The sequence below is a fragment of the Diadema antillarum genome, unplaced genomic scaffold, assembly GCF_040938485.1.
Source record: "Diadema antillarum isolate AM-2024a unplaced genomic scaffold, OU_Dant_1.0 scf00000208, whole genome shotgun sequence".
In the NCBI taxonomy this organism is placed as follows: Eukaryota; Metazoa; Echinodermata; class Echinoidea; order Diadematoida; family Diadematidae; genus Diadema; species Diadema antillarum.
Genome location: NW_027271097.1, coordinates 622,408 through 636,537, shown reverse-complemented (window position 1 = coordinate 636,537; position 14,130 = coordinate 622,408). Strand labels below are relative to the sequence as shown.

The 14,130-nt window shown below is 37.8% G+C and overlaps 1 protein-coding gene across 1 annotated transcript in view; it reads right to left on the bottom strand.

The window, feature by feature from the left end:
* LOC139724195 (uncharacterized) overlaps nt 1-10,803 on the bottom strand; it is a 52,081-nt gene extending 41,278 nt beyond the window's left edge. The window contains exon 1 of the mRNA XM_071635340.1: nt 10,577-10,803. The gene's annotated coding sequence lies outside the window, so the exon portion shown is untranslated. The remainder of the gene's footprint in view (nt 1-10,576) is intronic.
* Nucleotides 10,804-14,130: the final 3,327 nt, after the last annotated feature.

Genomic DNA, 14,130 nt, shown 5'->3' with positions numbered 1-14,130 from the left:
TATTAGTACTTTAGCAATGATTGGCAGATGATGTCGCTGGCAGAACCTTGGTTTGGAAGGTTGCTTTTTTTTTTGTGGGAGTATCCAAGTAATCTGCAGAAATAAAAAAAAAAATTGTGAAGTAGATGCTAAGCATTTCGATATCTATTTGGCCACGTACTGTGATGATCAGGGTATCATGAGTCAATACAAGTCAACATGCATTTGCATTTTGTAGTTCCTTTGATGTAAGCAATGAATGCTAAGATCTGTATTGTCACCGATTGCATTTGATTTGCCTTAAAACTAACAAAATCCCCTGTCAGAAAGTAGAAATGCCAGTTCATAAAATAATTTGCTCTGTTTAAATTTCATTTTTAGATAACCTTGACAACGGTGTACGCGCGCTTACAGGCCTTATTGGCTTTTTATGTGTACACCATTTTTCATTTTACCTATTTGATAATTTCTAATTTAGTGATTACTTTTATTATAAAATCACTCAATTGATATTTTAGTTTGAATAATTCGATTCAATTTACATATGACATGCATGAAATCCACTGCATTAGAAACTGCGTATGAGACTGTTTTTATATGTGTTTTGATACAGGACATTGTTGTAAAACAGCTTTTGCTGAACTTTTTATCCTGAATAAATATATTTTAACAAACAAACAAACAAACAAACCTATTTCCTGTTGTAATCTGTAACAATTTATGCCTGTAATCTTGTTGTTGTTGTTGTTGTTGTTGTTGTGTTTATATGTGTGATTATTTGTATGTTTTATGTTGTAACACTGGATGTTTAATGTTGTTTGTGTGTGTGCGTGTGTGTGTGTGTGTGTGTGTGTTTGTGACCTGAAATGGAAATAAACGAATTAATTTGAATTGAATTGAAAAAAAAACCAACAACACCTGAATTGAATGTGACTGTCATCATTATCATAACGGTCTTGTTTATTGTGTCCATATCTGGAGAAAATGCACGTCAATTCAACATCTTGAAAATCTAAATTCCCAGAGTTCTGGACGTTTTCAACGAAACTGTATCCTATGATTATTTTCCAAATATGAAATCGCAAAGAATCAACTCAGAGGTAGAGATATATCAGTGACATTTCTATATATTATCACGAAATAATTTGATGATGAAAATTTGGTCTAAGGCTTATAGAACAAAATGGGTTTCACAATCACCAACATAATCACAAGCATCGTGTTGTTGTTGTTTTTATTATTATATTCACCCTTAGATTTCCAAGGGATATCACTGTCACAATCCATTTAAAACTTGCGTTTAAATCTGGACAGCTTGTAGTTATCTGGACAGCTTGTAGGGTTTTGCTTTATAGTTCTACCACTCCTGAAATGAAACAAATGCACTTCCTGTCTCAGCTATGATTTCTCACGCCGACTAATTTTGAAGTAAATCGCGGAAGATATTCAGCGGATGTATAAATCGTTGGCCTTGCTACATTTTAAGGAAGGACGGACACTCGAAACTTACTGACAAAATCAAATTGATTGTATGTGTGTGTGTGCGTGAGTGGGTGTGTGGGTGTGTCTGTCCGTTTTTAACTGAAGCGCACGCTTATCTACTTTTGTTTGTCCCAAAGCCGGTGGAACTGCCAAAATAATTGACGCATTCTAGTGGGAAGAAAATCACAGTGCTCTGCTCTTAACGCAGCAATTAAAGCATCTCAATTTCAAAGAGAACAAATAGAAGGGAGAAAATGGAGAAGCCATTTGCTGGGTATAAATACGTGCAATAACAAAAAACAACAACTTGTTGACAAACATTTGTCTTTTTCTTTACAGCAAAATATTATTTCCCCTCAAAAGTCTCCTGCTGTTCTTATGCCAGAAACAAAAGATAATGCTTTTTTTCAGTAGATACAGAAGAAGCAAGACAAGCCCCTTCTTGTGTCATTACCGATTGATGGGTTTTCAAAACTTTTTTGCTTTTTTAATTTCCAAAACGAACATTAAGCATGTTCACTGAACTCCGATGTTTTAATAAATGCGATAACGGAAGCTTAAGATCCTTCAATCATCTTCTCTTATTTTAGACAAGTTTTCGGACTGGAACAAAACCCCGGCTGCCAGTGGCCCTCTTTCTTTGAGTTTACTAGGTTAATGAAAGCAAACTTAAACATGGATCTACATTTCACTTTAAGATTGCACTTTTCATGCATCGTTAGCCAAAAAGTGCAACTCCCTTGTCTGCCACTTATGGCCGGTAATCGATCGCACCACCCTCCCGATCCTGTTGCTGCCACAACCACTGATTTGGCGCCACTTAAGACTGACGAATATGCAGGAAGGCGTTGATTGCCTGGTTGGCTGGCTGGCTAAGTGCCTAATCCATTTCTAGCTTCTGACTCAATCTCTGTGAGGAATATGATGGAAATTGAGTGGCGAGAAAGGTATGCGTAGGATTGGCTCAACAGACTTTCGGTGAGGATAGAAGTATATCTTTATCCACTCGCAGCTACTTCTAGCGTATAGAAACGGTGTTTCCAGCGTTTATCAACAAAATAATTTAATATAGGCCATACAGACTATTCTAATTCTAATTCTAAGTCTAACAATAGGACACTACATACAGGATATAGACATAGAGATCTCTAAATCTGCCGAAATTTTTATACAACGAAATAGAATCCCCTTGCCCCTCCCACTTGCGCCCGGGTGCGTGTGTTTGTATTGATGTTGCTTTTGTTGGATTAACAGCGCGGTCTCTTTACTCTCAGAGCGATTAGGGTCCACTTTAACAGCCAACATGGACCACTTGAATGTCGGTCAAGACATTGTGGGATGATCCCGGCAGGGCAGCTGCCGCACTAATGACCTGGACGAGCTGGCGGCAATGTCAAATTACTGTAAAGGGCGCCCACCTTGGTCGGTCGCGTAAATGTGGTAAAGGTTTCTCAAGAACAATAGAGTACACAGCAAGAGAGTAGATGTACAACGTCACAATAAAAAGTCTATTTCATGTAATGACCATTCCAGTCTGCTTTTTCACCTGGATGGGTGAATTATCTATTGATAGATAAACTAAATTACATCAGCTTGATCACCCGTCAAATTACAACATAGGATGAGCAACATACAAAACAAAACAAAAAACCGACGGATCAAAGAAAAAAACACAGTAAACGTTCGGTCATACATACGCATAGTGTATGTTACTCAAATTAGACTTCTCTGTGACGTAATATTACGTCTTTTGCACAAGTACTATTCAACTGCTCTGTACAAAAAAAAAAATACCGTAAATCATGAAGAAAAGAATGATTTATGTATTTCATCTTCATGACCTTTATACATTTATGAAAAACACGTGAAATGCATTGTCTTTTCCGTCGTTTGAATTGTGAAAGATGGAAGAGAATGATCGCAAAACACATCTATAGGAGTGTGAGGAGATAACGTTGGAAACTTGAACGAGGTGTCTAATTGACAATGTGCTAGAGACAGTACGTCAGTTGGCTAGAATATCATCCAAACGGCCATCGAGGAGTTGTAATGATATACGTAAATAGATCACTTTGAGAATCTGTGGCTAAAAGGGTGATCCTTCCAGGGAGGAGAACTGATAATTAAAGAATAGGTGAAAAATACTTCAAGTAGCTGACATGACTTGTGTTTAAGAGGGCTCTCCAATATGTTTCAATGCTATAGTCTGTATAGGAATGTCAAGGAATGACATTTTTTAAAGTTTTTATAGTAGAAATCTCAAAATTCAGCTCAATTTTGTGTCACGCAAAAATGACAGTCGACGAGCATTATGTAAAAGATTTAAAATAATCATGAACATTCGTAATCAGCGCAACTTGACTCCGGAAGAATATATAAAGTGGTATGGGAATTGGTGTCTTATGTGCATTAAATGACTAGTTATCCGTGGGAGCTACACGGTGGAAACACAGACTTGTCCTGGAAGGAATAAAAAGAAGAGTTTGATACCATATCGGAAGAGAAAAAAAAAATGTAGAGGGATACTATACCTGAAAATACACAAATATAGATTACTGAATTACTAGTGATCACTGAAAACGATATATGCGTACATATGATATATGTATTTTGTATATGTATATATATATATATATATATATATATAAACATATATATATATATACATATATATATATACATATATATATACATATACACACATATATATATATATATATATATAATTATATATATATATATATATATATATATATATATATATATATATATATGCCCATATATCCATATATACCTCAAGAATGAAAAAATACCCCGAGAGAAATAAGCGACGGGAGACAAGAAACCGATAATAAGAGAAAGGTTTCGTCACGGATTTGAGGTAAATCGACGCGTTTGACGAGGAAATTACATCTCCCTCTTCTTCCTAGATGAAACAAAATTTGTGGATTATTCATAAAAGTGTCTAGTAACGGATTGATTCATCTCCTGCTGATTCGATCATATCACAAGAGCGGTATCATACTTCAAACCCCGTGCGTCATCTCTTCTTCACTAAATCGAGCCTTATTCTATTTGTGTTTTTTTTCTTGTTCAATATGTCCTTTGTCTGCACTTTTTAGATTAAGGGATGCTCCCTTTTTAACGTTTTGATGTTGTTGACTTTTATAGAAATACATTTACATTGGTGTGTTACTTGAAAGATTTCGTAGACATCTTTGGTACATCTATACGTTATGTTTTATAAAAGGACGACGTTCTTGAGGGGAAAAAAGTAGGGTGTTTATTATTCATTATGCCCTTTGATTATAAACTGTTGACAATTCCTGAAAAAAAAACTATTTCGAAAAGTATTTCTAAGCTCATATAATGCCACCATGATAACGCCTCGTTCATGAACTTAATTAGTCTTATCCTTGCCGGTGAAAAAACAGTACATGTACTTGAACTACGAAACACCATTATACTCGTCACTTCCACCGCTGGTCAGGTAAATTAGCAAACTCTCCCCGGGGTATCTAAAGCGTCCTGTACAGTTTTCGTGGGATGAATTTCTTATAATCCCATTACTTATACCAGCCACCTTTGATTATCTTTAATGCAAAAGGAAACGGTGTCATGTTTTATTAAGATATGCTCGATAGAAAACGATGGTAAAATACCATTGCTGTTTTATGAAACACAGAAAAACGCCGATATATTAGACTGTGGATCATCTTGATGACTTTCCAAACATCTAATGTTCTTCACAGTTTTTTCTTAACTCTTTGGGTATCACGTTTATTTCCTGTCCTTGGTTTGTGCGTGAAATTTGTTCACATTTGACTCACTGGCATAGAAAGGGTTAATGGATTTCTTATGATTGGCCAATCGTTCCTAATGTTTCTCGTATTTCAACCCAATTGTGGAACCGGACAGGAAGAAACACATTAATGAAAATTCTAGAATCTTCACTCATGATAACGATTGGACATAAATTTCGCGGTAGTAGCGAGAAAATCTCAAACTATTCGGAAAAAGCATAGCCTAGCCCACACTAATTTCTGGCGACCTCCGAAAGAGATCGTTTTGTCTATACACCGATAGTGTTAAAAACGATTTTGGATTCGAGTGAACATAGCGAAGGCCTCGCGACAGAATCAGCTCTAACAAGGTGATACAAACAACAAACCACGTCTCGATGTCAAACATCGGCTAAATAACTTGCACGGAGTAAAGTGTCACGGTTAATTCCCAGAATCTGGGTAGAACCATCGGCCACTCCACTCTTTCCCTTACCCCCCCCCCCCCCCCTCTCTCTCTCTCTTTCTATCTGTTTGGATTCATCCCCTTTTATACTTATAAAAGAAACGCACAGTCCACAATCCATTTGCCTTACCTAGTTACCATGTGTAACTGGAAGTTTAAACAAGTTCGACCTCCGATTTCTCATGATGAGTTTAAAGCAGAGATCACGGATGTGATAGTTGACTATGGAAGATAGAATGAGCGATACATTCAAGAAATCGCTTTCTCAACAACAGACATCATAAAGAAAATGCTGTAAAGGTACGCATATCCACTCAGCAATTCGATTTGCATACAAATGATCGCCCAGAAGCTGTCCCTGTCTTTTGTTTCTAGGCTTTTTTTACATCATTGTATAATTGCTTTACTAGCATTGAAATGGAGCTATGTTTGCAATCATCTAATCAGACACGAAGATTCCCCCCCCCCTCCCCTCCCCTTTCCTGGAAAGAACACAGTGTCTCACAGTGTGAGAAACATAGTGTGAAACACTTTATGTGAAATCTCTTCACATTGTTAAATTCGAGAGTTTTAACAGTGTGAACACAATGTGAGTCATCAATTCAGCGGGAAACAACGCATTACTATCACACTATCTGAACACACAGTGAACACACTGTGAATACACTGTGGGACACTGTTCTTTTCAGTAGGGCCCTCTGTCATTCTCTCTTGATATTCCTTGACAAGGTCAGAGAAGATTTGGTGTCGTAAAATTTATCAGTATCTATTGATATTATCTTTTTATCCCATGATGATATTATGATATTACATTACTATTACGACAATGTTGTGCATACAAGACTATAAGTATTATAATGTTTAGTCTGTAAGATTGACGTATATAGACGATCATGAAATTCGCGTGGATGTACATTGTCACTGACGCTACTGTCAGTATGTTACATCCTGTATCACATTGTAAACATTTTTTCCTAGCCGTAGATAGCTTTGAAAGTCTATTTACCAACATATGTCAATTGTCATGGTAAAAATACGAGGTAAATATCGCAAGGATTGTCAAACCCAATACTAACGCCTGATGGATGGTGTACTCGAGGCGGTATTTTCATCGGTCAACAGATGAAAGCGACTTCATTTTAAGTATTCGCATGGGAAGCGACAGGATTGCACCTACTAGCAACAAAGCCAAAAGAAAAAAAAATAAATATGAGAGCAAAACAAAAAGATCCACCAAGATCTGCGATAGGAATACATTTTTTCATTCAATTGAGATATCAGTCTGAAGTAATACTCTGCCATAAAAAGTCAACTTATGGGGTATATAAGTTATCTTTGTTGGAATGTCTGCGTACAAGACTATTGAGAAAGAGAGAAAGAGGGGGGGGGGCGTATAGATTGTCTATCAGTAATTAGGCTTTTAATCCAAACACGTTTAACCACGGATACCTCCTTGTCCAATTACTTTGTAAAGTTTACTTCTTTATTTCTTTTAATGTCCTTAAAGTGGTAGTTCTTCTTGTTGTAGATAATGGTTTCGAGGCTGAAGGAAAGTTACATATCAATATATATATATACATATATATATATATATATATATATATATATATATATATATATATATATATATGTCTGTGTGTGTGTGTGTGTGTGTGTGTGTGTGTGTGTACATGTATATAAGCCCCACCAGGGCTCGACATTAGCGGTAGACCAGTGACTCGGGGCCACTAAACATGGGTGTCTCGCCCACCAAATTTGTCTTTTGGTGGCCCGATCGGGTAACTTTGATTCGAAAACAAAACACTGTTACCTTTGCTTTTATTTCGGGTCACGACATATCATTTCGGGCCACTACAATTTTGATTTGAAGATTTTAGGGGCCCAAACGGGCAACCAGACCCCAAAAAAAAGAAAGTTAGTGTCGAGGCTTGTAGATATACTACAGAAGCGTTTTACAACTTTCGGAATGTTTACCTCTGAAAGGCTATAAGATCACATCAGGTTGAAAGTACGGTGGTCGATGCTTTTCACGGCGCCGTTGGAATTTGCTAAATCATAGGAGTTTGCTAAAATCATTGTCCTCTCTGAACCACGCGAGGCACTATCTATTTTTTTTCTCTGTTCCTTTTCCGCGTATAAGGGGGAGGGAATGTCTGAGATACTGACTGTAACGAAACAATTTATTGCAACGTGAAATACAGAGAAGTATTACCGTCTTTCTACCTGCCCATGTACACAATCTATGCTGTGAATAAACAAACGCGACTCCGGAGCGAGTGCTTCCGCGCATTCCTTCAATATCCCTTTTCCTCTCTTTTTTTCTGACGTAATTTGCCCCAAATGCTGTAGCGTAATGTGAATCGTTCTATTTACACGAGGCGTGGGAGCCCAAAGCGATTTGACACTCGTACAACAGCTACCGAAACATGTTCTGGATACAGATGTTAAGAAAGGAGAAGAAAAAATAAAACAGAATCTATTGTTACCATTGATGCTGTAAAATTTTCCCCGCAAGAATGTCGCCCGATGCCGTAACTGATCCGTCACCCCGATATACTGTGCTGGTAAAGGGACTCCCGGCCGGGGAAAACACACTCGTGATAAGTAAAGAAATCGTACCACGCTATAACCATTATACTAGTTTCAGAAGATTTTATTACAAGACTTGTTGAAAGTCTCCGTTCTTAATCAGACATCATGAACTATTTTTGATGACAACCTGTGCTTCCAAAATAAGTTGAGAAAGAAAAATACTATGATTGATTACAGACCGCTCAGTATTGTGAGCGTCAATCCCCTTCGAGCAATTGTATTATTCTCCCTAGAATTTGTAACTTTTTCTGTCTTTACTCTGCACGGTTCATTTTTCTTTTTCATATCTGATGGTATTTCTGCAGCTCGCTCTCACCAATAAATTGGACAAAAATACGTGACAAAACCTAGGATGCATATTTGCCTTGAAGTATTAGAGTTATCAGGACAATTTAGGGTATCAGACTTCCGCGAAAGAGCCAAATACAGGTCATATGATCAGAAAAAAAGAAACACTTTGCAATGGACATACATGATTTTGGATGGCAACAGGTGTGAAGTGAGGCGTAATCTGTCTGCTTGTTCATTTTCCCTTGTACAAATTAAATCCAGGACAGAAGAATCAAATTAGCTTGAAATGAAACTTTTCAAGAACAAAAATCCACGTTGCTACTTGCGATTTAAGGTGCAACGCGATCATTAAGAACTGAGGAAAAATGTATGAATTGTCTGCATGTTAGAAGCTATTTTTGCACGAGAGATATCAACTGTTGGAAATGATGAGTGTAATGTGAGCAAGCTATAAATAATAAAGATGAATATGCAAACAAATGAAAGATAGGGAAAGAACAGGGGAAAGCGGGAGAAGGGAAAGAACAAGAAAGAGAAAAACGTTTAAGGAATGAGGGGAGAGGCGACCATCACTATAATCTCTGCCCGTTATCTATTGAAAAAAAAAGAAGGAAAAAAAAAAGAATCATCGCCATATATAGAGTCTACTGAATGGCATTGGTGTATTTCTCTGTCCAAAGAAACAAAATTTCCAAAGCAGGTTTCAACATAATACCTATATACCCGGCACGCGTTCAGTGCCCGAAAGAAGTGGTATTTTGATATTCCACATTTACTTTGAAAATCGAAATTTATTACATCAGATCTTGGCGGCGGTGCTGTCTCCACACGTATGCAATATTGTTATTCAATAAGTGACCGGAACAAACAAGTTTGACAAGATGACCACTGCCGAAGTGTCCCTGAGATTCTAAATTTCTTGTAATTCTGTATCTTTGCTCCGCATTCGCATAAACGAACAGGCACACACATACACACGCATAAAAAAAAAACCTGCACACAAACAAACACAAGCATAAATGAATAAATAAATGTATATATATATATATATATATATATATATATATAAACATTATAATCATATAATACATGTAATCATCATCGATATGTATTCCTCCTCACCATCACGATGACGACGACATTAAGTTCAGAATGACGCATTAAATTTGAAAACTACTGTCAATACCGTTGTCAAAGAAGCAAACGAAATGTGCACGCACACAATGATGTATTATTGGACCAAGGTTTCATCTTAATATCAAGACTTTTTGTCACTGCTGCGCAATTATCACTAATGCCAATAAAATTACACTTTCGAAACTATGCGACGCCAAGAATGAATTAGGCAATAAACTGAAGTTACTGTATGAACGACGAATTCAGGTTCCCTTGTCCCGTTCGATGAAGCTGTAAATTATATGCAATCATCTGGTGAAAAAAAAAATTAGACTTATCTGAATGTATCCTTGATCTTTTAAAAAAGCAAAACCTTTGCATCCATATGGAATTGAAAAGCAATTTCGCTTTCATTTGAAGAGGCTTAAGTAAGATAAAAACATATCTGGAGTCAAGCAGAAGTGACAAATAAAGTAACAAATGAAATGTATATATTTTTTCAGTTTATATGTGTTTTGTTTATATAGAACGATTGTCATTGTTTCGTGGACTATTACTAATTGGATGCAAATTTCCAAATAAAACGTTAGGATAATCTGGTTCTCAAGGTATGTGACGAGTGAATTAAAGACCATCACGACATTTCAACTTCAAGACATGAAAGAATAAACCAAACACTATTTAAAATCTCTGGAAAAAAAAAAGGTCATAACTTTGTTGAAATAAAAGATGGCACCGCGATCTCAAATGTAAGGCTTTGTTTAAACGTGTTATACCAGAGTATCGCCTGTCCATCGAACATTGACTGGAGAAAGGCGTGTGCTATATACCTCCATTCCAGGCTATAAATTCAAGTTGAAATACCTACCTTATGCAAGACGAAGCTAAAGTGATGATGGAGAGCACTTTCTGCAAGGTTGGCGGAGGATGCCCTTTGAGATGCCTCAGTGTCTAGCGACGTGGAGTTTATTCTAGCTTTCTTCTTTCAGGGTGGTAGTAATGATTCACAACCAGCGATCAAGACCAGCATGTGCCTCAAGTGTGACTGCTGTCAGTTGGTGGTCTGCTCCTCAAAACTGATTGTTTTCGCGCGTTTTTCCTTGGCGTGTGTGACAGCGGCATGTCGCGTGCTTCGATGATATACACAGTCAGCTAGCTGCAGGCTCATCCATTTCTCGCGCAGGTAGGCAAGGCTGTTGTACTACATTACCTGCTTTCAGAGGGACAAGTACTTTCGTTAAATCTATGATGGAATTATTTATTAAGATATGAAAGAGGCTTTCGTCTAAGAACAAATCATGAAACACTTATATCACAACTAAATAATAAAATGATATTTCAAGCGGCGACACAAAAGCAGTTAGGCCCTACCTACTTTGAGGTATATTGCATAAAACGAACAGACGGGATTTCAACTTCATGCCATGGAAACCGAAGGTCTATTCTATTTCTGTTTTAGAGGGAAGCGTACTCCATGAAGAGATTTGAAATATTTTACCAACAATGAGACTCACTATCATACCATTTATTCGTCATCCTAATCTCAAACCTTGCAGTCATCAAACGTGTTCACGTTTTCCCATAAATACGAATGCATAATACCTTCTTCCCTAGAAATACCGATACGCAGTATACCAACGATAATATCTTTCATAAATTCCTCCATCATAATTGCTGAAATTTTAACACCTGTAATTTTGCCTCCAAATGTCACTTCACTTCATAGTCATGTTCCACCCAAACTGTATCCACTATACATGTTTGCTCTGTAAGTGCCCCTCGTTTGCCGTATAATAATCATTTACTAGTACACATGTGATGATAATGAAACTCTATATGTATTTACCCTTTTCTCCTCACACGCACACACAACTTCAACACATCATCAGGATTAACACTCCATGCCCTAATAATTCTAAAAACCCCAATGCAATAAATTTGTCAAATACACCGTAGTAGCAAACCAATATTGAATGACGTGTGAATTAGTCGCCGAGGAATAGGCATGTTCAAGGACAGTATCAAAATGTAGTACAAATTTGCACGATTTTGTGCACGAGGGTTGAATACGACCAAATCTGTTTCATGATAAAAGTACTTGCATCTTGCCATAAAAGTGCCTAAAAATGGCCTAATCTCCTCTGGCTGCCCGGTTGGAATAGGAGCAAACATCAAATGTTAAATTAATTTTCGATTTCCGAAGAAATCATCAAGTACGAAATACTTGCGGACAGGTGGCCCGCTTTTTACTCCAAATAGTCTCCCTCAAGGAACAGGTTATTATTTTTTTTTCTTTCTTTTTGTTTGCCAGTGACTGCCCCAACCCCGATAAGTGCAAAGATACGCCAAAGAGGATCAGTGTGGAATGATCCGATTTAGGCAAAAGCACTTACATTTGTAATAAGAAGAAAAATCAAGCTTAGAATCGCTTTCGCTTTAACCCACACTTAAGAATAAGGACAGTATAATACATTTCATTGTTTTATTTGTTTTGTTTTGTATTCTGAATGAAACACCCATTTATATATAATTTTCCTTATAATAAACTAATCCAGTGATGAAGAACTCAATGAGAAGAATAATTCATTCGGACAAGCTCTTATCTTTTATCTCTGTCAAATGTCTGTCTCTGATATATTCATCGCTCTGTCGACAGCTGTGATCACCCCGTTAGTGAAGTCAGTGTCACTTGTTACTTGGCACGTTAACATCTATATCATCTGAAAAGCACGAGGGAAGGGAGGAGTTTCTATCTTTACTCATCATTTGTGAACGCACTGGCGTCTTGCTTGCGATTTTGAATCGTTAAGTAAATGAAACCTCTCTGTTACCCTCCGATGGCTGGCGTGTCAGTTTGGTGCATTTGTTGATTGGATGGACTGTATACTGTCAACATGACGGGGGATGTGGTACAATCACGGACAGCGCGAGTGCGGTAGATATTAGGTGAGTTGTCTCATGATAAGACGAGAAAAGGAAATCCTGACTGACAATAATGAAACTGATGACGATGACAGAGACGATGACAAAAGAGTTATCTTCCGGGGGGCTTTGATACATACCATGGAATCATCGTAGAGTTTTCACAAGGAGAAAAGTATACTTTAGATATGCCGACAGCGTAGGTTGATCATTATCGAACAGCGACACAACGTACAAGCGAATGAGTATCTCTAAAATCAAATATTGACGTCTAACAACGTCCGCCAGCTAGGGAGAATGACGTCTTGAATGAAATCAGTCTGCCGAGTGCAAACTAGGTTATAAGTCACCGAAGGATAAAAAAGAAATCCTATTTTATAACCTTCGAGCTTACATGCACACAATTTACTTCCATATCACTTAGAGTGAAACAGAAAAAAGAAAACTTTTTGATTTTTCTGTCTTGTTTGTTTTCACATCATAATGTAAAAATTGTTAACAAATTTCAAGCTTGGAACTTTATTTCGTGCGAAAAAATGGTCACGTTCAATAGAAACCCTCCACCTTTCCTGCTTCGAACGAACCACGTAGTCACTTAAATTGATATCGGCTTCTCCCTCTTTCTCCAGTTTCCCCCCTCTCTGTACCAAGTCTTCCAATATTCTCACACCTTTGTCCGTGCCCAAGATTTCTGTACGGATATTAACCGTCCGTCACACTCCAGCACAGGTGGTCTCCTCTTTCGTCTTCACGTGGTCTTGTTTTGGCACATCGCTCAACCCAGTTGAGGATAGACCACTTTGTGATGAGGGACTGAGGGGAGGAGGGGAGAAATCTGGAGGGTTGGAATTCCTCATTGTCTTCCCTTTTCATCCCCAGTGCTAATGTAACGTCTGCTTCGTGTCTGAGATACAATGTCTTTAACCTATTCATTATGAATTCGTGCGTTCGCCGTGAGACTTCTGCGAACGCGTAGATTCTGGAGGTCCATGTCACTACTTAATGTGCCAGCCACATAATAGAAAGGAGAAGCCGTGCATGAATACTTAAAAGATTATTTGGTACGTTGTCATATGTATCAATAAAACACCTTACCTGTGAACGTGTCACCGTTTCTCTGCCGTGGGGGATCTTTTGCGCATCTGCAATCACCATATACACCCTTAATGATAGAAATACGGGCTGGTCAGTCGAACCTGTTTACGCATTATTGCTTATCTTCTGACATGTATATCATCTCCCTCTCTCTTCCCCTTATTTCTCTCTCCCCTTCTCTCCCCCCGCCTCTCTCTCTCTCTCTCTCTTTATCACCTTCTCTTTCCTTGTCTGTGTTCAACTTGGAGTTGACTCCCACGACACTAGAAAGACGCCGACCATGCCCCATCATCAGCATATAAAGAGCCTGTATGGACATGTCTGTCATTTCAAGAGCCACGAAAAATGGTTATCTAATATGTATTGTGATGAAGAGCACGCGTGCTTCAAGAAAGCGAGACGCTT